Source organism: Electrona antarctica, assembly GCF_951216825.1.
Source record: "Electrona antarctica genome assembly, chromosome: 11".
NCBI lineage: Eukaryota > Metazoa > Chordata > Actinopteri > Myctophiformes > Myctophidae > Electrona > Electrona antarctica.
The window spans coordinates 19,320,657-19,343,583 of NC_136792.1; the positions used below are offsets into that span (position 1 = coordinate 19,320,657).

General features: G+C 43.3%; 1 long non-coding RNA gene across 1 annotated transcript in view; it reads right to left on the bottom strand.

The window, feature by feature from the left end:
- Window positions 1–2,768: 2,768 nt before the first annotated feature.
- LOC306931900 overlaps window positions 2,769–22,927 on the bottom strand; it is a 152,166-nt gene continuing 132,007 nt past the window's right edge. The window contains exon 4 of the long non-coding RNA XR_013791081.1: window positions 2,769–2,932. This is a non-coding gene — a long non-coding RNA (uncharacterized lncRNA). The remainder of the gene's footprint in view (window positions 2,933–22,927) is intronic.

Consider the following 22,927-nt stretch of genomic DNA (forward strand, 5'->3'; position numbering starts at 1 on the left):
GTTTCTTAAGATGAATGATGCGCATAATGAGAAGTAAAGGAAGAAGAGAAAACAGCATGCCAGGAACTATTTCATGATAGAGGTATACACGGAGTACTGGAGGAATTAAATATAGTTATATAATATGCATGACTTCATGAATTTGTTCTACCGGTATTTTTTTACCACTTGATTTCTGTGTGCATTCTTTGACAAAGGTGGAAATCTTATTGTACTTTACATGTCATCTGCGGCCAGCATATTTGTCCGGTTAAAAAATATAATATACAGAATTATGCCTCCTCTATGTGGATATTTATCTGCCCTGTTTAATATGAGTAGAGCAAGTCAAGGCAGAATCCATTAGAAAGACCCACGCCCCATCTCCCCACAGCTCTGCATACATCTCATCATGGCCCTAATGATCATAAATGCAAAACAAGACATCTCCCGAGCACTTAACTCAATGCATCAAAGTTAAAGCCGCGATCCAAGATAGGTGTCAAAGACAGTGTTCGTTTTATATTCTCTCATTAGCCATTCTGTTGATAGCACCCGGCTTTCGACACTATCAATTATTATTAGTTGGGTAAATAGGTTTCTAATAATGATGAACTATATTCTGTTTGTGTAATGAGGGGAATCTGAAAAGATCCTGTTGTGAGTGAAAAGCTGAAGAGATTTATATGGAAGCGATACTAAATTGATAGGAGAGGTACATTAAATGTAAACTCTTGGCTTGTACAACCTCACGTATTAGTGGTTGGTGAAATAAAACAAAACAAAAACAAAGCATTTGTTGGGGGTCAAATAACATTTAAAACCTGTGCAGAGGAAATACTGGCCAAGGTGACCACAAATTGGGATATCTTGCTCTACTGTATCTCAGTTTTATTGAGCTCTTGGGCTCCAGGTTGGCTAATTAAATCTGACCTAAGGAACATGAAGCCTGATAGTCAACCTCTGGTCTTGACTGGCCTCACTTGGCACTGCTCCGTCCATTAAACCAAATGAACCTACACTATAGTTATAGCCCATAGAGAAGATTTGTGTAAAATAAAAAAAATCTAACAATTTCAAAAATAGACAATCTACAAGCTTGCAACACGTTGCGATGCAACGCATTGTGAGTGTAAATCAACTATTTTCAAATTGGGCTATAGTGGTTAAAACCGATTTTAAAACCGATTATTTTCTAGGACTACAAAATATTAATTATTGCACACTTTTTTTTTTGTTACAAAGCACATGTCCAGTCTATGTGCTTCTCAAAGTAAGGATGTAATAATTGCTTGCATGTTACGGTTATGGCAATTAGTCAAACTTACACATTGTCAGTGGAATATTGCTGACACAAGCACATCATTGGTGATGGTTTTATTGGTTTAGGGCCAGTCTCACAATCATAGATACATATGGATAATACATGACATCAATGAAAAAAAGTCTGCGCACTGCGAATCTCCCAAGAACAAAAAATGCAGAGGACAGCGTTTCAACCCAACACTTCTTCAGCGAGTCTGACCTGATGAAGACTGATCTTGCCACTGACGCAATATTTTCTTAGTGCCTGCAAACAACAATCTGGGTAATTATCTTTCATATGGGCCAGTTCACTGGCATGAACATACATTTAATTTGTACAGTTTTGTGCAATACCAGCCTCTCTAGGCTCTAGTGCTGTCACAACAATGCAATGTTCAGAAGATAAATGCCTGATATCCAGATGCATGAAGCAATGGTTATTTTGTGGTAATGTAGAACTAGAAGTATGATGAAGCAAACAATCACAATGCTGTCTTGGCAGCTGAATGTGTACATTTTGGATACCAAGCATTTCGATCTCCATCCATATATCTCCACGATCAGTCAGTGTGATAACACATTTAGTGTGACCTAATCCAACTGTATATGATGATCCTCAAACAGAAATGACTCAGGCAGGGTGGAGATGACAGCATTCCTGTCCATTTGAGAATTCACATGCACGTCGTAAACACTACAGAATAATTTCTTGCTGAGATGTACAAAGTCATGAAAGCTTAATCACAACATTAAAGAGACAAGACACCCACAACCACCATCTCTCAGACAGGAAGAGCTATAAGACCGGGGGAAAAAAACAAATGCTCTGCCGGCTGTGTTTACATACTGTATAACCATTCTCCTCAACCCAAGGATTATAATCACCCCCATTTAAATGTGTGGGTGTTAGATGTGAAGTAGTCTAATTCCAGCAACACAAGTTAATGTACCCCTCGGAACTATTAAAGCCCATAAAAACACACAAGGGCTCCATATGAAAAAGTCAATGGTGTTGACTAGACGTCCTCAGAAACCGAACAGACAATAAACAAACAATAATGCACTGCCAGTCATAACTATACCCGTGTTTATTGTACACCAAAGATGCAATTCTTGTCATGCACTAGACAAGAGTATTACTCAGGAGCAAAACACAGAGGAAAGGTTTCCAGCAAAGCATCCGCTTTTGATGTTGCAAATTATGCCTTAAAGCTGGTTAACAGAATGCAGCAGGTATCTTTTCTGAGGCAAATTCGCTTTTCAGAGACGAGATTAAGAGAATACTCGGGAAACAAGAAGTAACAATAAAGGAAAGCTGTTGAGAATGAGTAGGAAAAAAAGGAAAGAAAAGAACAGAGAGAGAGGGGGGGAGAGAGAGAGAGAGAGAGTGTGTGTGTGTGTGTGTGTGTGTGTGTGTGTGTGTGTGTGTGTGTAAAGTTGAAGTGCTGTAGCTGTAAAATGTGGCTTTCCATAAGGTAAGCTCTATGGGAGCTGTGACTCGAAGCCAAAGGTATTGAAAAGGCACATGATAGCAGTAATGAAAGAAATGCAATAATAATGCAATAATGCAGGTAGGGTGAGTCAGCTGGGCCCCTGGCACTTTCTCCACTGTATAGCAGCTGACCTGGTTTCTCTGCTGCCTCCTCTCCTGCAGCAAACATGGGACCAAGGTGCTGGCATCAATAATAAATACACAGTTACTGTTGCCACAAGCCCCCGAGCTACAAGGGCTGCGATGTCGGCTTATTAAAGTCCCTCTCCTCTGTTATTGTTTAGCCCTGAAGAAGAAAGTGGTATTATGAAAAATAGGACAACAGTGAAGCTTATTGTGCAGGGTGCTGAGCCAGGCGCTGCTAAATTGTTACCGACCCTGGAAAGTTAAGGGTCGGGCTTCACTATCCCATCTGGTTCTCACAGGCTGCCACATCACTACTCTTGTTAACACTCGCCTGGTTGAGGGAAGTGTCAGACAACGGAGAAGGAGAAGTCTCTAGAGGTCCACTAGACCATGATGTTAGCAGATCACATTGTGGACTGACAAGGTTCTGTAGCATGCCCGACGTACAGTAACCTCTATTGATTGACTCAATCCCAACATTCAAGGTGTCTTGACTCATGGGAGGTCAAAGCTGCTTTGAGGTTTTTTGATGTGTTTGTGTAGGTGTGAGAGAGCATGTGCGGTGGTTGGTTGATGTGGTTTTCCGGGGGAGCTGTTTATTCATACACCCTTCTATAATCGCCACCATAAAAGAAACAAGAGGCAGCGAGAGACAAGCAACTGGCGATAAATGACACTTCTCCCAGTGGTGTAATAACTTCCCCATCCATCAGTCAACCTCTATTCACACATGCCTCTCTGGTGTTCTTGTAGTTCCTGCTTTGTTCACTACAGCTTTTCCCTCTTGGGAAGAATTACAGCGATAGACAAAGGGATTGATAGAGCTATGCCTCCATTTGATGCCTATTTCACCTCAAATGAAACGGTCTTGTCTTTCTACAAGGCTCCTGGTAAAGTCAGCCACATGATAAATTACTAAATTGTAAGGCACTTTAATACATTCTCTCATTTCAGCCAGGTCCAATGTTACACCCCCCACCAAAAAAAGACCTTGAAATCAATTTGAGGTCCTCTCCTCGACTCAACTTCACCACTGCAGCAGGGTACACCATGAGATCGATTTCACAATACATTCCTGTAAATGATGCCTGGCATGTTGGAGTCACTAACTCCCTGCTGAGAGAAGGGACAAAACAAAGGTGTCAGGGGGCGGGATGAAGGTTGGGTGTGTACACTGTACACTACACTACAGTATACCGTTTGGAAAGCCGGGGTTAGGAGGAGAGATAAAAAGGGGTCTGTGATGGTAGAACATAGAGCTGAGTGTAACAGAAAAGACAAAGATGTCACTGTTTCAGAAGAATAAAAAAGCATACATTGTTTTTCCTACAAAACAAACATGCTAGGCTGAGGTGATGCGAGCCTACCAGAGCAATGCTTATTTATCTGTGGAGAAAGACACATCTCACCCTGTTCACTGCCAGACATTGAGAGGTCATACATCTGTAAGCCATCAATCTGCACTGGGGGACAGCAGAGCACAAACTTACCCAAATAAAATATTCTCTCACGCAAATGTACACACAACACAGTTATCCACATTTGCATGTTCCAACAACACACAACGGACCAGTGCAACAGTGGCCCGGTACTGACTGTGTTCCCCTGATACTTTCTGCACAAACTTAGCAAACTGCATGGTGTAGTTACATAAATAGCAGTGTTCCTCCTTTGAAATCACAGCAGCAGCGGGAAGATGTGATGCTGACTTTTTGCACACAGCTCGTCCCAAAACTTTCATTTTGATCCATCTGGTTCATTTCCCATGCTCTTTCATCCCAGGAAAATAACTAAAATAAGCTCTTATTTGTGCTATTTTCATATGACACAAAGAATTGTAAGCCACAAACAAATACGCACGGGCGGGCGGGCGGGCACACACACACACACACACACACACACACACACACACACACACACACACACACACACACACACACACACACACACACACACACACACACACACACACACACACACACACACACACACACACACACACACACACACACACACACACACACACACACACACACACACACACACACACACACACACACACACTTTGATGAATGTCCTTTTTTCCTCAGTATAAACTCCAGCAGAAGCTTCCACTCACATCCAGTTAGATCACTTTAGCATTAATAATGCACAGGCCTTTATCTTCCTTCCCTGACCTCTTAAATCACTATCACAAGCTGTTGGCCATGGATTTAAAGCGCCCACTTATTGTTCAGTGCTCTGGACTCAATCCATTCCTCTTCATTACCAATATTATTATATCTCGATGTATTTTTGTTATGCCTTACAGGGATCATGAGAATGTCCAGGATTATTCATTGAGAAAGGGGGGTGTAGCAGGGGTAAAGTTCCTGCCCACCACCATTTATAGCCATGTTCACACTTGGGAAGCTGCAGGGGAAACACACAGGTTGATCGGGGCACATGTCCAGCAGGGAGCAGAACTGGGAGTGATAAAAATGATCCTCCCTGCGCATTACGACCTCCCAGAGAAACTACTCACTGTCAGGTGAAAAAAGCCACTGGTATTGGAGGAGACATGTGGTTGTGTACATCGATCCTCCCCAAGACCAGCAAACAGTAGGGGTCAGCAGTAACGGAGATTATACACATGGAGGGGAATTGGCAGATTTGGCACGACTAAATTGGGGAATATACAGTAGGCCTTATGGCCTAAGGGTGGTGCTAGAGGAAAGGTCATGGATGAGTAGGGTTCACCCTCCGAGGAGCATGAATGTCTGAAGTGAAGTTTCATGGCAGCCAACTTGTGACCAACGTGGTGGGTGCACTGGGTGAATGGATGGATGGATCGACTGACCAGCTGACATCCTTAAAGATGGGGTGCCGTGACTTTTCTGTTTTGTATGTGTCTATGGAGTTAACATTACTCTAATAGACCCCCAGGTGTGGTTATAATATTCAAATATATCTTCCCTATGTATTTTTGGTTTCTTCCTGAAAGCTGAAAGCCTTTGAGTCAAAAGGCCCAATGGAAATACACTGACCACTTTAGTGACATCATGACATTGTCCCCTCACCTAACCCCTTCCCCATTACCATACAACAGATGTGGGCAAGGCTTAAGTTCAGGTGGGTGGTGCTAAGGTGAAAACCAGCTTACAGTTTTTCACAATTGAGTACCACAGACGAAAAACAGTCTAAGTCCAAATTTCATTCTGACCCCTCCACGAAAAGGCCTCGTTGTCCTGAACCCTTATCTATCATTTATGCATTATGGATCAATAGTGTGGACTTAGACTGTTTTTCGTCTGTGGCATTCTTATTGTTAACACACAAAAATCGAAAACTTGGCACAATTTGCACAACCTTCACTTCATGTACCTAATCGCTCGACACAATTTGCACTACATCACACTCCCTTATCTGCATTAGACTCTGACTTTCCTTCTTTACACTCTGATGTCAATTACACATTACCTTGTTGTCCAAACACTACACACAATGTTCAGTTGTTGCACACACTTCTCACATAAAATCTCAAAGCATCAACACACCTTGCTGTCCATACACTACACACAATGTTCAGTTGTTGCACACACTTCTCACATAAAATCTCAAAGTATCAACCTACAACACACAAATAGTCAAATCTCTAAACATTCAGATCTGGTGAGCAATTTGCAATCAGGGCTACAGTATAAAAGGGACTTGAGAGCCTCTGTTTTGTTGGGTGAACAATGGAGAACCTTGAAGAGATTGACAACCAGAGAAGGAGAGGGGTAAGAGTGAGAGGAGGACGAGGAGGAGGTAGAGGAGTAGGTGGACAGAGAGGAGGAGGAGGAGGGAGAGAATGACAAGGACAAGGAGGAGGGAGAGGAAGAGGAGGAGGAGGAAGATGAAGAGGAGAAGGAAGAAGGAGAACGGTCATATCTAATGAGATTCGGGCAACTGTGGTTGACCATGTGCTCAATCATGGTTTGACCATGAGCCAGAGGGTCCAACCCAATTTTTTGAATATGTATGGACGAAGTAATGCTTTGTGAATGGCAGTGTCCTTATCTGTGGTATAGCCTAACGTTACGTATGTCCTATGTGTAAAAAACTCAATAAAAATAAATTGAGCAAAGAAATCCTTTCCTCTCTTTTACAAGTTGAACAGGAAGTGGCATATACCTGTCTAGAAAGTCAGACAGACAGACAGACAGACAGACAGACAGTGCGTGCGTGCGTGCGTGCGTGCGTGCGTGCGTGCGTGCGTGCGTGCGTGCGTGCGTGCGAGCGAGAGTGAAGGAGGGAGAATCTGATGAATTGTCTCATATGTGGCATCCATCAGGAGCTCAGTGATTTATGTGGTTAATAACTGGGTCCATCCACAAGCCTGCAGTCCTGTTGTTTTTCTGTTTGTGGTTTTGGTGACAGAAATAATACAGCCAAACCACCCAGTCTAGCCTCATTCAAACACCCATAAACTCAGGTCCTCATTTGCAATTTGGAACATTTGCTCTAAATTATGTGAAGAAGTGTGTGTGTGTGTGTGTGTGTGTGTGTGTGTGTGTGTGTGTGTGTGTGTGTGTGCGTGCGTGCGTGCGTGCGTGCGTGCGTGCGTGCGTGCGTGCGTGCGTGCGTGCGTGCGTGCGTGCGTGTCCATATTCAGACAGTGCTTGCAGTGCCCTTGCAATTGGTTCAAGTAAGATGAGTAAGATAAGTGAAGTTTTACACTCCATTATATTATCACTTCAGCTCTTTCAGCCCACCCTTTCAATCTTGGGGCATAAGATGTAATTTTCATCCCACTGCTGTACGTGGTAATGAAGCCACAATGGTAACAGGGTACCAAGACAGTACAAACTACAGTATATAGTATTCCATGGCAATGGAGCACTTTTCCTGTCAGTCCAAAAAAAGATTGCCCTGCCCTCTATGAGACCTCATATTTTATTCACCACTAGGTCTCACTGTTTCTCAAGCTTCCAAACAATACAGCTAAAATGGTAAACACTATAAATGTCAGAGTTACCTATATGAAGACAACAAGGGTTGTTCAGATACATATGCTAACATCCGATGGTGTGCATTCTTAAATTCACGCAATCAAAAATGTCACTATTTTCTTACTTGTATGCATGATCAAGTGAAACGAAATTATTAGCACAATTAATGTGACAAAATAACAGAAAATTATCATGCAATCAAAAACATTGACTCTAATCGACAATATATGCACCTGCTATAAGGCTGTCTGGGGTCTGGGTAATTGTGTACATCATCTTCAGTCTTATAATGGGGGCAGTCGTTATACATGCAGTGCAATAAAAAGATAATTATGAATCCCCCAACCGTGTTCTGTCATTTGGCAGGCTCTTTAACACAAAGCATACGTTCCAATGAGCCTCGGCTAATCTTCACAAGAGAAAAGGGAAATTGGCTCTCTTCAACTGACTCCATTCCACTTTTCATCTGTGGACTTGCTAGTTCTGAAACCAACATGAAAGATAGGGAGATGAGCGGAGAGTAGAAGAGCAAGGGAGCACATGAAAGGACCAGAGTAAGTGAGAAGTGAGGGGGGCCACTGAGAAAGATGCAGAGAGAGAGAGAGAGAAATGAGAGAAAAAAAAGTGTGCCAATATAAAGAGAAAATGAAAGGGAGGAGGAAAGAGTGAGGCGGCGATGGTAATGTGTTTACTCACTTAATGCAATTGTTGTGCTGATTGCTTTATCAACGCTGAGTCGTTATTTCAGAGGAGGGAATTAAAAATGATAGATGGTTGGGAGAGACAAGGCACACTGAAATAGTAACAAGCCAAGCTTGTGGATGGGAAGTTATAATATATGGATAAAGTGAGAAAGACATTCCTGGGGTGTGGCTACTGAAGCTGCGACTGAACACTGCGATGTCAAAGCTATATTTGTACGGCTGCTAACATCGGCTGACAAGAGTTAAAAAGGAGTTGCTACCTGTACCACTCTTTAATTGTTGTATTAAGTGTTTGGCAGGAAGATAAAAGAGAAAAGGTATAGGCTAAATGGGTGCAAATTCATAATGCTTCAGGTGCAGACGGAAACAAATTACCCTATTGATAAAGGCAACCTAACCTCGCGTCACCAGGCAACCATGGAGGGAATGATGGTGTTTGTAACAATCGTCGCAGGTTGATTGATCACCTCACTTCAGGTGTGTGTGTGTGTGTGTGTGTGTGTGTGTGTGTGTGTGTGTGTGTGTGTGTGTACATGCTTGTGTGCTCATGAATGCTGCCTTTGATTAATTACCTGTAGAGTTATTCTACCTAGGTTATCAGAAGGCAATTAACAATAAATGAGAATCGACTACTAACAACTGTCTTTGCTGTAGTGTTGACATAAATTTGTTTCCTTGAAATTCCTGCACTTACTTTGTTCCCACAAAGTCAGAACAGGCACCCAAATATAAGAATATCTGTACGCAACTATGGCAGACAATACTGTTTTGCATACAATTTGTAAAATAATAATAGTCTTTGGATTTGATAAAAGATTCTACTGATTGTGTTTTGAAGCGGCCTTGAATGTCTTCGTCTTAACTAATGCAAACCCTTTTGACAGGGACCCGGCTTTTAGACAAAAATAGATCCATCAGCAGTCTTGAGTTTGCTTAGCACAGACAGATACACACACTCTCTCTCTCTGTCACACATACACACGCACGCACGCACGCACACACGCACGCACACACACACACACACACGCACACAACATGCAGCTCCTTTGCTCTTCTGCAGACACAAACTAACAAGATATACAGTATACAGTATGTCATAAAATGTGGTTGCTAGCTTCTCTTCCTCTGCTTAGTCTGATCTGAGGTGGTAGTAGTCGGATTTGGGTCGTGCCAGGTAACAATAAACACATACAAGTAAGGAAACCAATGCTGCCATACAAGTTCAAGTCTCCAAAAATCAAGGTATTAGGTACACATTCACACAATTTCTCATGCACATTTTCTAGTGCACTCACAGTCACATTAAACTCACAGCTCAAGCTGGAGCCTTGATCTGACAAAAAAATAAATAGACACACTCCAAGGATAGAAAAGCACTTTTCCAACACGAGGCCGATTGCTGTGAAATGGAATGGAAACAATGACACCTCCTATATAGTGAACAACAAGCAGACACACTGCAGTGACAGACAGACAGAGAGATCAGGGCTAACATCACATCAGTGCCACTGCAAGTGCCTCGTTTCATCGGCCGTCAGAGCCATTTAGGCAGAAGCTGTTAAGACGGCCATCTTATTGACTTCAGAGCAATACTTATCTGCATTAAGGATTAAACTGCTGGGGACAGTCAGAGTGTAGATACTAGCTAATTTCACATCCCTCTACCCACAGGAGAATACAATGGTTGACTATTCTTCAGACATGGACTATCTCTGTACGCTTGTAGATTAAAGATCTCGTCTTTATTTCTCTTCCACCTTGTGTTTTTTCCCTCAATGCTTGTTTATCACCCAACCTTTGCATCCGCATAGCAAGTCGAAATGGACCATGGTTGAGTTCAAACAGAATGTCTTCCTGTTAATTATCCACAATTCCTCATCTTCACGAGACCAGTCTTCCTCCTCTCTTGCATTTGAATGAATTTACATAATAATGACTGTTTGGCTCCATGCAGTGTAAATAAGCTGCTGGTGGAAGGCTGGGTGTCCTCGATCCAGGAGGACCTGTTAAGAAACAGGTTAGATCCGTAAGGATCCACTGTTGGTAGGACCAAGACACCAGAGTCTCAAGAGAGGGCAGGTATCTCAGATTCAAACCTAGCGACTGTGACATCATCATCACTGACTCCTCTGAAGAGAGACACATGTATGCAGCAGTTCTGCATCAGGACCACCAAGGGGCCATTGGTGCATGTCAAACTACACTGCCAATCTCAGCAATCTGCATCAACCAGACAAAATTATATATATATATATATAATATATTATATTCTCTGATAGATGTCTCGAGGACATTGTCAGTATGCAGAGAAACACATTTCAGTGGTGTCCAAACATGCTGCATTTCCCACGATTTAATGTGCTGAGGACATGAGGTCCCACTGGCTCGCTAACATAACATCCACCCCTCCCTCCCTCCCCGCCGGTTATTTATGAACCTGACTCTTATTAACGAGTGCTAAGAAGACTGATGGGCTCATTCACCTGTAAGCTGTGTGTGTATGTGTGTGTATGTGCGTGTGCGTGCGTGCGTGCGTGCGTGCGTGCGTGCGTGCGTGCGTGCGTGCGTGCGTGCGTGTGTGCGTGCGTGCGGTGCAGAGAATGTGTGTCTAAAAGATTGATGTATTTACCATGTTGATGGTTCACATGAATGTAAATAATGCTAGCCCTATATATATATATATATATATATATATATATATATATATATAGTATAGGGTTAACATTATTTATATATACAGTATATACAAATGTTGGATTAGGACAAATACTTGCAGATACTGTATATTAAATGAATCACAGCCCAGCCTCTGTCTTTCTAACGGGGACACATGTATGTCTTTTTGTTTGTACTACAACTAGAATTTCGCGGGCCTTCGGCCCGCTCATCCCAGAGTTGCGTTGCCCCGCGTTGCGATACAGAAGTCCACAGATACAGAAGTCCACAGTGACACGCGTTTTATGCAGCTGTTTTGTGTTGCAGCGCGTGTGCGCGCGCGCGCGCGCGCGTGTAGTGTTGTTGTTGTTATCCATATATGCGCCTCGGTTCGTCCCGTTTGTTCCACGCCAGGTGTCGATGCAGTCGTTTGCGCAATTTGCGTGTTTGCATTATTTTAAGTGTGTAGGCATACCATATTCTGAATGAGCAAAAAGAGGACACATGCGCGCGTGCATGTGGATGTGGACATGCGCGTGCACGTCGTGCATGTGCATGTGTCGTGCGTGGGCGGTTCTGTTAAATTCAGATGTCAAAATAATCTGTAGCCTAACATTAAATTGATCAAATATGCTCTATATTAGTTATGTATTTTTTGAAAGCAGTGGCTCTCAAAGGTGTGATCCAGGGACCCTCATGGTTCCTTGAGGGGGTTCGAAATGGACCCATTATAGGTCTGTAACTCTGAGAGTGTACAAATGGAACCAAGTGGACCCTACAGGTGTGTAACTCTGAGAGTGTACAAATGGAACCCAATGGACTGTTTTATAACTTTTAACTGTGATACTGTACAAATGGAATGAAATGGGACTCTTATGGGTCCATTTGGTTTTACTGTCAGAGTTATGGGGGTCCTTGAAATTAAAAAGGTTGAGAACCTGTATGCAAATGAAATGAAATGAAATGAAATCTATATTTACCCAGGGTATCTGGGCTAAGCTCAAGAACTTGTTTCCAGCCAGGCCCTGCTCATAGAACACATTTCATCGTAGTGGTTGATGCCTTGTTCAAGGGCATTTCAGCGGTGGTAATTTTAACGTGTCGGACGGCTGGTTCGAACTGGGAACCTTCCGGTATCTAGACCGCGCCGCTATCCGTTCGGCCACCGCTGCAATGGCGTATGTCTTGTAAAAAGAGAGACCAGCCTATTCTCCAAACCATCATATGTTATGCTTTGCTAGGTTGTACAAAATAATATTGGGTCAGTGTAATTTGCAGGAGTCACCGCGCGCACAGCTGCCTTGTCTGTGTTGACATGACATGGGCTTGCAGGACAGAACTTTTATTTGTGACAGACACATAGTTGCTTTGCAGACAATACAATCTGCTTGTCATTGGTCAGTCACAAAGCTAAGAAAGCAATGTGAGAGAAAAGGTAAGGAGTTACTAAGGACTGGAAAGCGCTGTCTTTGTCTATCTGTGTTCCTACGTGAAGACGTGTGTGCTCTGTCTCTCTCGCTCTCTTCTCTCTCCTCCCTCTCTGGGGTGTGTGTGTGTGTGTGTGTGTGTGTGTGTGGGGGGGGGGGGAGTAGTTGCGCTGCCTTCGACAGTGCTATACTTCTCCAGCAGCGGTGCAGAATCGAGAGAGTGACACATTGTTGTGGATGTAAACGGCGCAACTTGTAGCTGTAAAGAAGTTTGGATTGTGTAGTCGCAGCGGTGCTACAAAGTGAATGTTACAACTCGCACGGTGATATTGTAAGTTGCAAATGCGAGTACGTAGTGGCAGTGGCGAGCCCTGTGTAGTGTAGTGCCATTGTCGCGGCATCGCGAGGCGATCCAAATTCCCCCCCCGCGCACGCACGCACGCACGCACACACACACTGACACTGTACGTAGCTGTTTGTTGTTGCAGCGCGCGCGTGTGCGTGTAGTGTTGTTGTTGGTATCCATATATGCGCCTGGGTTTGTCCCGCTTGTACCACGCCAGGTGTCGACGCGGTCGTGTTAGCATTATGGTAAGTCTCCAAGTTAGAATCAGAGTGTGCGCTGTGTAGTTCTAGTTCTTCTTCTTCTACTTGGTTTTGGTATGTGTGTGTGTGTGGGTCACGTGGTGGGCTGTGAGCAAATGGGAGATGTAGTGTTGCCAGGTCCGCGTATTGTAAGCGAGTGGTAGTGTGTGTAAGTAGCGTGTTGAATGGCATTTTTTCGGTGCTTGTTGTCATAGACGTGGCAAGAAATTAGGCGGGGGTGTCGGTGCTTGTGGCGTGTTTGTGTTTATTATTGATATTGATATTGTTTGCGCGTGTGGACGGGAGGCGGCTTTAGTGGCAGTGCAATGACAATGTTTAGGCGGCTGGTGTTGAGTCTGGGCGTGCGGCGCGACATGAGGAGATAGGGAACGAACGACGCGGAGGGTAAGTCTGTGACGTGTTAGTGTGTTTAGTGGGTTGTTGCAGTGTGTGTTGCAGTGTGTCAGTGACGTAGTAGCTGGTGCCTTTTGTTCCTGTCTTGGGGACACCTTTTCATACTGTCTACATCACCTGCTGCATGCATACATTGCAGTACATGAAAATAAATCGATATAAACATTAAAGATGGAGGTTAGGGTTAGAAGGTAATAAAACTACAGACATACAAAGGCAGATACTACTTGGACAGGGTTTGTCATACTATGCCTCTTCAATAGGAGTGGGCAATATTAACAAGATCACAAATACATTGTTTGATTGAATACAATCATAGCAATAAGGAGAGTGACTAAGACTGTCCCTCGATATTTATACAATGCATTTTTGATGAATGACACTTGGTAATGTGGACCAAACAGGTAAGGGCATTGATTTCACTCAGCTAGAACAGTCTAATACGTTCCGACAATTGTACCATGTCAGCCTTTAAAGGCAACTGAAGAAGACAAGTTCAGATTTATTTATTTTTTAATTAAAATTAATTAAAATGATAAAGGTTCTGAAAATGTGACTGTACAGTTAGCATGACAAACATCAAAGTGAATACATCATGAGTGTAGGAAGTAACTAACTTTATATATACAGGACTTTACATTGCACAATATTGACCTATAAATAAATATACGTTGTATTGGAAGCCTTAGTTTCTACTATTAAAATGAAATGTGTATTGAACCCTGTATTTGTGGAGTGTGCAAGCAGCAGTAAGGTTACTCCTGTTTGTTACTCCTACATGTTACAGTCTTGAGTTTGGGAAACCAAACACAATTTCCAAAATGTATATATTTATTGTTTATGAGAATACCAAATTATAACATAGGCCTACAGTAGGTATCTGTTTTTAACTCAACTTTAATATTTCAATAATCAAAATCTCAGACGATATTTAGCAATTACATCACAATATCAATATTATATGGATATTTCACCTAGCTCTACCCCACAAAAGTAGACCAATAGCAGTTCATGCCACTACAGTATGTGCATGATATCATGAAACAGTGCATGAAATAGTGCTCTCACTGCTCAGTGAAACTTGCTGCAGCTGATACACACCACTAACTGGCAGTGAAATTAACGATTCGTTGCTTCCCTGGCTTATGGTGCGAACAGCGCTCTCGATAGCTGAAGTTTGGAAAGGTAAGCCACAGACTTAAGACTCTAAACTAAAGTATGTCTTAATAGCAACATTGTGTCCTATCTTCACTGAAAACCCTGCTGGTAAACTTGTATTCAAACTGTTGAAAACAAATTTGTGTGATCAATCATATGGAAATGTGGTCCATGGAGAGGCAAATAGAGTAAGACAGAATAGAAGAAGACACACCAAGCATTAAAAAAACAATCTTGAGTTAAGTCCCACAGATATGAAAAGCCTTCAGAATGTGGCAGAGGCTTCTGGACTTTTTGAAGGAACACAGAGGATGCATCCCTCTTTCCTGGCATCAGTGGGGGCTCTATAGACATTTAAAGTTACCCAGCTCCCACTCTTCCTTCATAGGAATCCTCCATTACCCCCCCAAAGCTCCGTCTTAACAGTGGAAGCCTTAAGCCTATATGTGCCTTTGCTTCAAACAGCCCCACATCTCCGTATTATTCCTCCATCCCTGCTGGTCCTGATGTGAGCTGTCCACCCTCCCAAGGCGCCTGGAGCCCCATCTCAGTACCGTATCACCTCCCACCCGGCACTATGCTGCCTATAATCTGTAAGTCAAGCTCCACTGTGGGCTAATACCATTGGATACACTACTCCCACCCCAGAACCAGCTTTCACCTCCGGAAACAGCCGGAGAGAATACTGTATAAGCAGGGTGGGGCGATGTGCAAGAGATATAGAGGAAAGGATGGGTGGATGTGGCTGCTTGGTACAGTGTCACGTGCATAGAAGAAGCAGCGAGCAAGGGCTCCATGAAGGAGTAAATCAGGATTACACAAGGGAAAACACCCTCTCCCGCAGATATGGCAGCAATGGGAGCTGAACGACCCATACAGGGCCCACACTAGCTTAATGTGAAACAGAGAACAGGTGACTGATCGCAGTGGAGCGGTAAGACTGGTGAAATACAAGGATCTTTCTGCAGATTATCTCTTGCGGGCTACAGTAGTGAGAAAGAAAGCAGAAACAACTCCTCCCCAACTGCTCCCCAAGGAATCACCTCTTCTAAAATCGTCCACATGGGATTACATGGTATAATATGTTTGAGATGCCTGTAATGCAGTTCCTGCCATGTGCTTGAACCATTGAGTTTGAGTCCAACTAACAATTCCAGCTGCATGTCATTATCTCCTGTTTTCCTGTTGTTGTCATGTTCTACTCTAGTACCTGATACAGCAGAAATGCCCTATAAATAAAGGTGAAAAAATATATAATTAATTCAGTGCATGAATACGGTTGATACATTGGGGAAGCTTCTGGCAACTTCCAGTTACCCAAGGGATTTTTCTTGTTTACATCTTTACAGCTGGGTACTGTAAATGTGTTCAAAACCGGGACAGCCCTGTTTGTATAATGTCATAGCACATATGCTAGCTCAAGCACACCATATAGGTTCTCATTAAGGCACAACACATCAAATTAATCCTTTAACTTAACCTTCAGCAAATTTAACGTAAGTTAAGTATATGTGCTTAAGCCTGGATCATTCTTTTTATTATTATATTTATTTTATTATTTGGTCAGTATCAGAATGAATGCAACAATAGAATCTTTGTGGATTTGAGGTAAAAGCTCTTCAGTTCAGTTCTTAGCAGGCATCTGGCTCTCAGCAATGACCAGACACTGTGCCTCCACCTCGACAAAGGCCAAGAAAGAAAGAGATGGAGTGAGGATCGAGATGGAAGATGGAGAGATACATGCAAATGTGTTATGCAGCAAATGCTATCAGTCATTCCTCTTGTAGTAATTGCACATGACATTTAATTGTGAGAGTGACGCGTTGTTTAATCAGATGTATCCTCAAGCATCAAATTAGTCTTTGCTGAGAGAACACACACACACACACACACACACACACACACACACACACACACACACACACACACACACACACACACACACACACACACACACACACACACACACACACACACACACACACACACACACACACACACACACACACACACACACACACACACACACACGTTCTCGCTTGTTTTATCGTGTTTACACATAGTTCATCCACACTCATATCATATGCACTACTCCATATGTAGACTAGACCAATACATTTTCTGGCTCATGTGACTTGCATTGTCTTTTGTACATTACTGTGCGTGCGAGCATGAGATAGAGAATGACACAAATGTCCATAGTAGTAAAAGGTCTTGTTATAGACATCTTAACTACCTTGCCAATAAAGAACTTTTAGCTGACTCTCATCCACATGACATGCGGCCAATTACCACTCCCTCAATATTTAACACTGCCTCTTAAAATGGCACTCTCGAGGTTGAAAAAAAAGAAACGATTTTTAGCCCTTCTGAAAGGCAATTAATGTCAAGTCTCAAATTGTCAACCTCATTGAAGCCTGAAAAGTATGGGTAATATCCCTCATTAGTATAATAAAGACCTTCACTCTGCTTCCATCATCATCATCAGAGCTTCCTGGCTCCTCAGTGGCCACAATGTACATGTGATCGAAGCAGATTTTATTTTTAGGGACTCAGGATGATCATATTCTATAGCAGTGTTTATAGTTTCAATGACGGATATTCTACTAGTTCACTTGATTTATTTATTTATTTGACATATTATCTTGTGTTGTTCTTGCTTAAGTCGTTGTAATATTCTCTTCAAATAAAACATCTAATGGTACTGCTCAGTTCACCAAATCTGTTTAACTAGACTGTTATTTAATTGTGTCAATATTTTTAACAGAAGCCTCAGGAATATGCAACACATACAAGCTACAATAATGATCCTACAAGGTGTACCCCAAACTACCTACAGTACTCCAAATCCTGAGCACTGCCATCTCTGTCTGGAGGCTAGGTTCAGGTATCTCTCGCTGACATTAGCATGCAGTGCAGTGCAGGAAGTGCAGAGGTCCATACCTAATGAGTCATGTTCCCTGTCCTCCCTGAAGCGGGCTGATGTTCCCAATGAGCTGTGGCTCCATTCCCCATTCCTGTCTCCCACTCCCACTCGGGAGGTCCACAGACTCCCTCCTCCACTGACAGCCTTCATATCCAACCAGTCACCTAGAGCCGCTCCCATCAGCACCGCCATAATGGAGTGTGAAGTGTGGAAACATTTAACTGGGAGGCAGGTTCATTTGAGCCGCATCATTTCCAGCCCGACCTGACAGGAGACGTGTGGCTTTCATTACACCTAATGTCCAAACAGACGTGTGTGGCGCACAGGTGCTGAATGCCATTTGCTGTTTTCCATTTATGTTTTTACGTCCAGATAAATAAGAGCCGCGGGGCTAAATGACTTGTCTTGAGCCATTGTGTATTCATTGCTAGGTTTGATAGGGGCATAATGTCCCGCAGTCAAATTGCCTGTAGCATGCTTCCCTCCCCTACCAAAATGCCTTTATCAGCAGTAACCTATTGAACTTCTGGGTGTTCACATCAACACTTCAGAACAAAATGCACAATGTCGTGCTATTTCTTAATTCTTCTGATGCTGCATGTACAGTACAGTCCATACATTAGCTGATGTGGCAGCACAGCACTGTGACACCGGGCTGGTGTTGGTTTACCTGCCGGCGTCACAACCCAATGGGAAAACCTGTGGCTATATAATGCTGAGTACAGGGACATTTCCACCGAGCATAGCAACTTGGTGTCCTATACCTGCACTGTAAACAAACAGCGTGATCAGCAGGGTCATAAGCGTCTCACACAAGTCTTTGATTATGGAGTCCCTAAACACCCTGGTCAGCTCCCATGTCCTTTTTGCCCTGCATATGGATGATGTCACAAGGTGGGTTCCCCTCCTCTCTCCCCTCCTCCGTCATACTCATGGTGGCCGACTTCCATCTCTGCACTCAGGAGGGCCCTTCTGTCTAATTACCGCTGCCCTCCAGAGTCTCCTCTCTGCCCCCAATCCCATCTGTATGTCCTGCTCTTAAATTACCCTGGCTAAGCACCCTTCTCTCCACTCAGGGCCATTATAACCCCACGCCCCTCCCTGGCTGAGCGTCAGTGTGGTGTGCACTACGAAGGCTGCCAGTCAAACCAGGGGTCACACAACTAGCACCTTCTCTTCAAATTACCTTTGTCTGCCAATGCAGGGGCCGAGGCTTGACAGTGTAGCATCAGCAGCAACATACTGGGGGTAGGGGGTGCTGGTTGGTTGTCAATCCCCATGCCCTTCTTCAAGGTTTCAGGGTAGCATGGGTTGGAGCTGGAAGTCTGTAAGCCTGATGGCCCCTGGCTCAGGGCCGAGTAGTAGCTCTCAGTAGAGTAGAGTATGAGATGTGTACAGTATGTTCTGTCTGTGTATGCATGTATCAGAAAGTGCGAGTAAGCACACATCAGAGTTGCAAGTTGCGTGCACAATCGCACATCAGAGAAAACGCATGTCAGAGAGAGAGAGATTAAATTGGGTCTCGGTTAGGGCTTGGGCTAATAAATTGCAAACCCTTGTCGGGTTGGGGTCATGTCAGACCTGAGCCACCAACGGCCAGGCTCAGGCTGGAGTTTAGGGCTCTAGTTGGAGCCCTGTGTATGGACAGGGCTAAGGGGCAGTAGAGAGATTACACATGCAAAGAAGGAAATGTCAAAACAGCCAAACAGTAAAAAGAGATGGACATTTGAGAAGTGGAAGCTGCTGCAGCTTTTAATCAGGTCCCGACACATTGCTGTCAGTGATGTCTCTTTTCACGGTCACACTGCCCATGGCACCTTGGAGCTAGCACCCAGTCCAAACTTCCCACTCATCCATGGAACTGGCCAGCTTGGTGCTTTATAGCCGCTTTAATATTTCAGCCCTTCATATGGAAAGTCTGGCTTGCCAGGCCACGGGTGAGAGATTAGGCTTGGTGGGGCTCCAGGCCCTAAGTGAGACTCCCTTTTATGCCTGCCTCCCTGCAAGCTGTTCCTGGACTCTCGCAATGCCCACTGTTTGTCCTCCTGCTGTGCTAATTTATCTAAAAAATGTAGCACCCTGACAGCCAGGTCTCTGAGCAGCCTACGAGGGTGAAGAGGGTGATTCTTATCCAAAGCCACTTTGGCCCTTCCATCTGTTTGGCCCAGCAACCTGGGCATCTGCTCACTGCTATTGTTGGGCTCTGTCAGATGACAGGCCAAGACCCTCATGGGGAACCTTGGTCACCTCTTGTGTGTTTGCGTGCATGCACGTGCACATGGGTGTTTGTGCTTTCAAGGCCCAGAGAAAGGGGCCAAGTTGTGTCTCAGGCCACATGGTGACTGGTGGTGGAAGCAGCGGTGGTCATTGAGCATGCTGCTCGGCCCCTCATGCCGTCGCAGCAGACCATTCTGTGTGACTTTTTAATGACCTTTTAATGACAGCTACAACTCTTTCCAATGGGTGGACCTTATGGGGTTATTATTAAGAGTCTTGGGACAGCTTTACCTCTGAAAAACATACCTGGTTCATCAATGGACAGAAACTGCTGTCAAAAACTAATAACAATAACAACATCATTGCATTTGTTTAGCTGAATAAAGACAAAGTCCAGGACAACACAGACCATTGGGCAAATTGGATATATTTGTGTGTACAAACTGTACATGTTGGGCATGTCCACTCCAAATGCAGCATGGGGCATATGCTGATTTGCGGGTATGTACTGCCTGCCATAAACTGAACTTCATATTGTAGATTACACGACGATGGAGTAGGTCTTATTTCTATTGGTAAATGGTGCATTTATATAGCGCCTTTATCCAAGGCGCTTTACATAGATTGTGCATTACATTCACCCATTCACACACACATTCATACACCGATTGCTGCGGAAGCCATGCAAGGTACCAACCAGCACATCGGGAGCAATTTGGGGTTCAGTGTCTTGCCCAAGGACACTTCGACATGTAGCCAGGAGGAGCCGGGATTCGAACCGCCGACCCATGGATCATTGGACGACCTGCTCTACCTCTTGAGCCACAGTCGCCCACAGTCGCCCCCTATTCATATAGTGTTACCTGAAGGATAGAAATAAAAGTAACACAGTAAAACTGAAATTGCAGTAAAACCTCAATGTGAACTGAAGGATTGTTTCCTTCTTTGGTGAACAAAGAAAACTTCAGGAAGATCAGGGAGACAAAACCCGGTCATGTACCACAACTACACCATAACCCCATCATGTACTACAGCAGTGGTTTGCAACCTTTATACATTCATCCCTGTCATACATGTGTACTACACCTTAATCCCTGCCATACATGTTCTAACTTCACTTTAACTCCTGTCATGTACTACACCTTAATCCCTGTCATTCATGTTCTAACTTCACTTTAACACCTGTCATGTACTACACCTTAATCCCTGTCATTCATGTTCTAACTTCACCTTAACTCCTGTCATGTACTACACCTTAATCCCTGCCATACATGTTCTAACTTCACTTTAACTCCTGTCATGTACTACACCTTAATCCCTGTCATACATGTTCTAACTTCACCTTAACCCCGTCATTTACTACATCTTAACCCCATCCCAAACCGTCCTCTCAGGTCCTCAACTGCTTGAGGTGCCTAAAAAGATGGCGACTAGGAAATATGTTGAGGCAGCTTTCTGCTTCTACGGGCGCGTATATCTAGTTTGCGTCCGAGCATAGACATGGTAACGCCCCGCCTGCCTCTGATTGACCTACCGACACTGCCCGTCTTGACTGTCCTCCGAGGTGGATATAGCTGATATATGCTGGATGGTCAGATGCGAGGTTACTCCGTGGTGGGAAATACAAGTATGGTATGATACAATTACAAGAGAATTCTTTTTTGATTTGGGTGTGTTCTAAATAAAGTGTTTGTGTTGATTATTGTGTAATTTATTTGTAAGTGTAAACTTGAAACATTATTGTACTGTAAAAAGGTCTCTTTTGGCCCAGACGGTTAGCTGAACCGTCTGGGCACCTAGGCTGACGGCGTGCCGTGGGTTCGACTCCTTTCGACGGCCTTTGCCGCGCGTCAAATTACTTTCAACCAATCAATAAAGGCAGAAAAAGCCAAAAAATATATCTTAAAAAAAGGGTCTCTTTTCCCTTCATCTTTATCCTTTTTAGTATAATAGTATTAGTTTACTATAATTAGATTAATACACGATAATCAACCAAATCACACCCAAATCAAATCATAGTATAAAGTACGTGTTCAATCAATAATTCAATCAAAGCAAACAATATTAATTTGCCTCTTCTACAAAAATAAAACGGACAAGTTAGTTACAAGGCTGAATTCTGTCACGCGTGCCAAGCTGTCATTCTCTTGTGTTATTTATCACCGCGGAGTAACCTCGCGTCTCGGAGGACAGTCATGTACTCATTGTTCTGCCTGATTTGCTGCAATTTTTATGCTCTTTGCTATTGTTTTTATTATCTTAATGTTACTCTGTTTTTGCTTGTTTTAATGCTATTTTACGTCTTTTCTTGTGTTTCTCTTTTTTGTCCTGTGAAGCGCTGCATTTTTATGTCATACAAGGTGCTTAAAGTTTATTATTATTATCTACATTATTTACTACATCTTAACCCCGGTTACGTACTACAACTACACCTTAACCCCCTTCTGCACCCCAGCTTATGTACTGCAACTTTACATTTCACCACTTCCTCACATGCCGACAGTCCCATTAGCTGGCTTTGCTCCACTGTTTCAGGATTCTGTTTCCAGGTCAAAGAGCGCTTTTGAACCATTTTAGGCCATATTTGTGTTCATAAGCCTATACATTTACTATTTTATCAGGTAATTAACCCGGTAAACACCTCTTCAACTCAACTGGCAGAGGAGAGGGGGAATTCTTTGTTCCATAATGTCTCCTTTGGCTGCAAAATAACTTTACCACATTTGCATGTCTAATTATTCCTTTATACGTTTGTTCTGCCTTTTACACATTTCAACTTTCCCTACATTTTTCAGTTTTGAATAATTAAAAATGTTGATTTCTAAATCATGAAAAATGTATGTGTGAGGGATGCATAATTAAGTATTTTAATTCCAGGCTTTCATTCCTTGCCCAATTATCATTTTGGGGGAAGGGTTGACAAAATGGGAGGAGACACAGTAAATTGAATACAATGATCTAAAGAA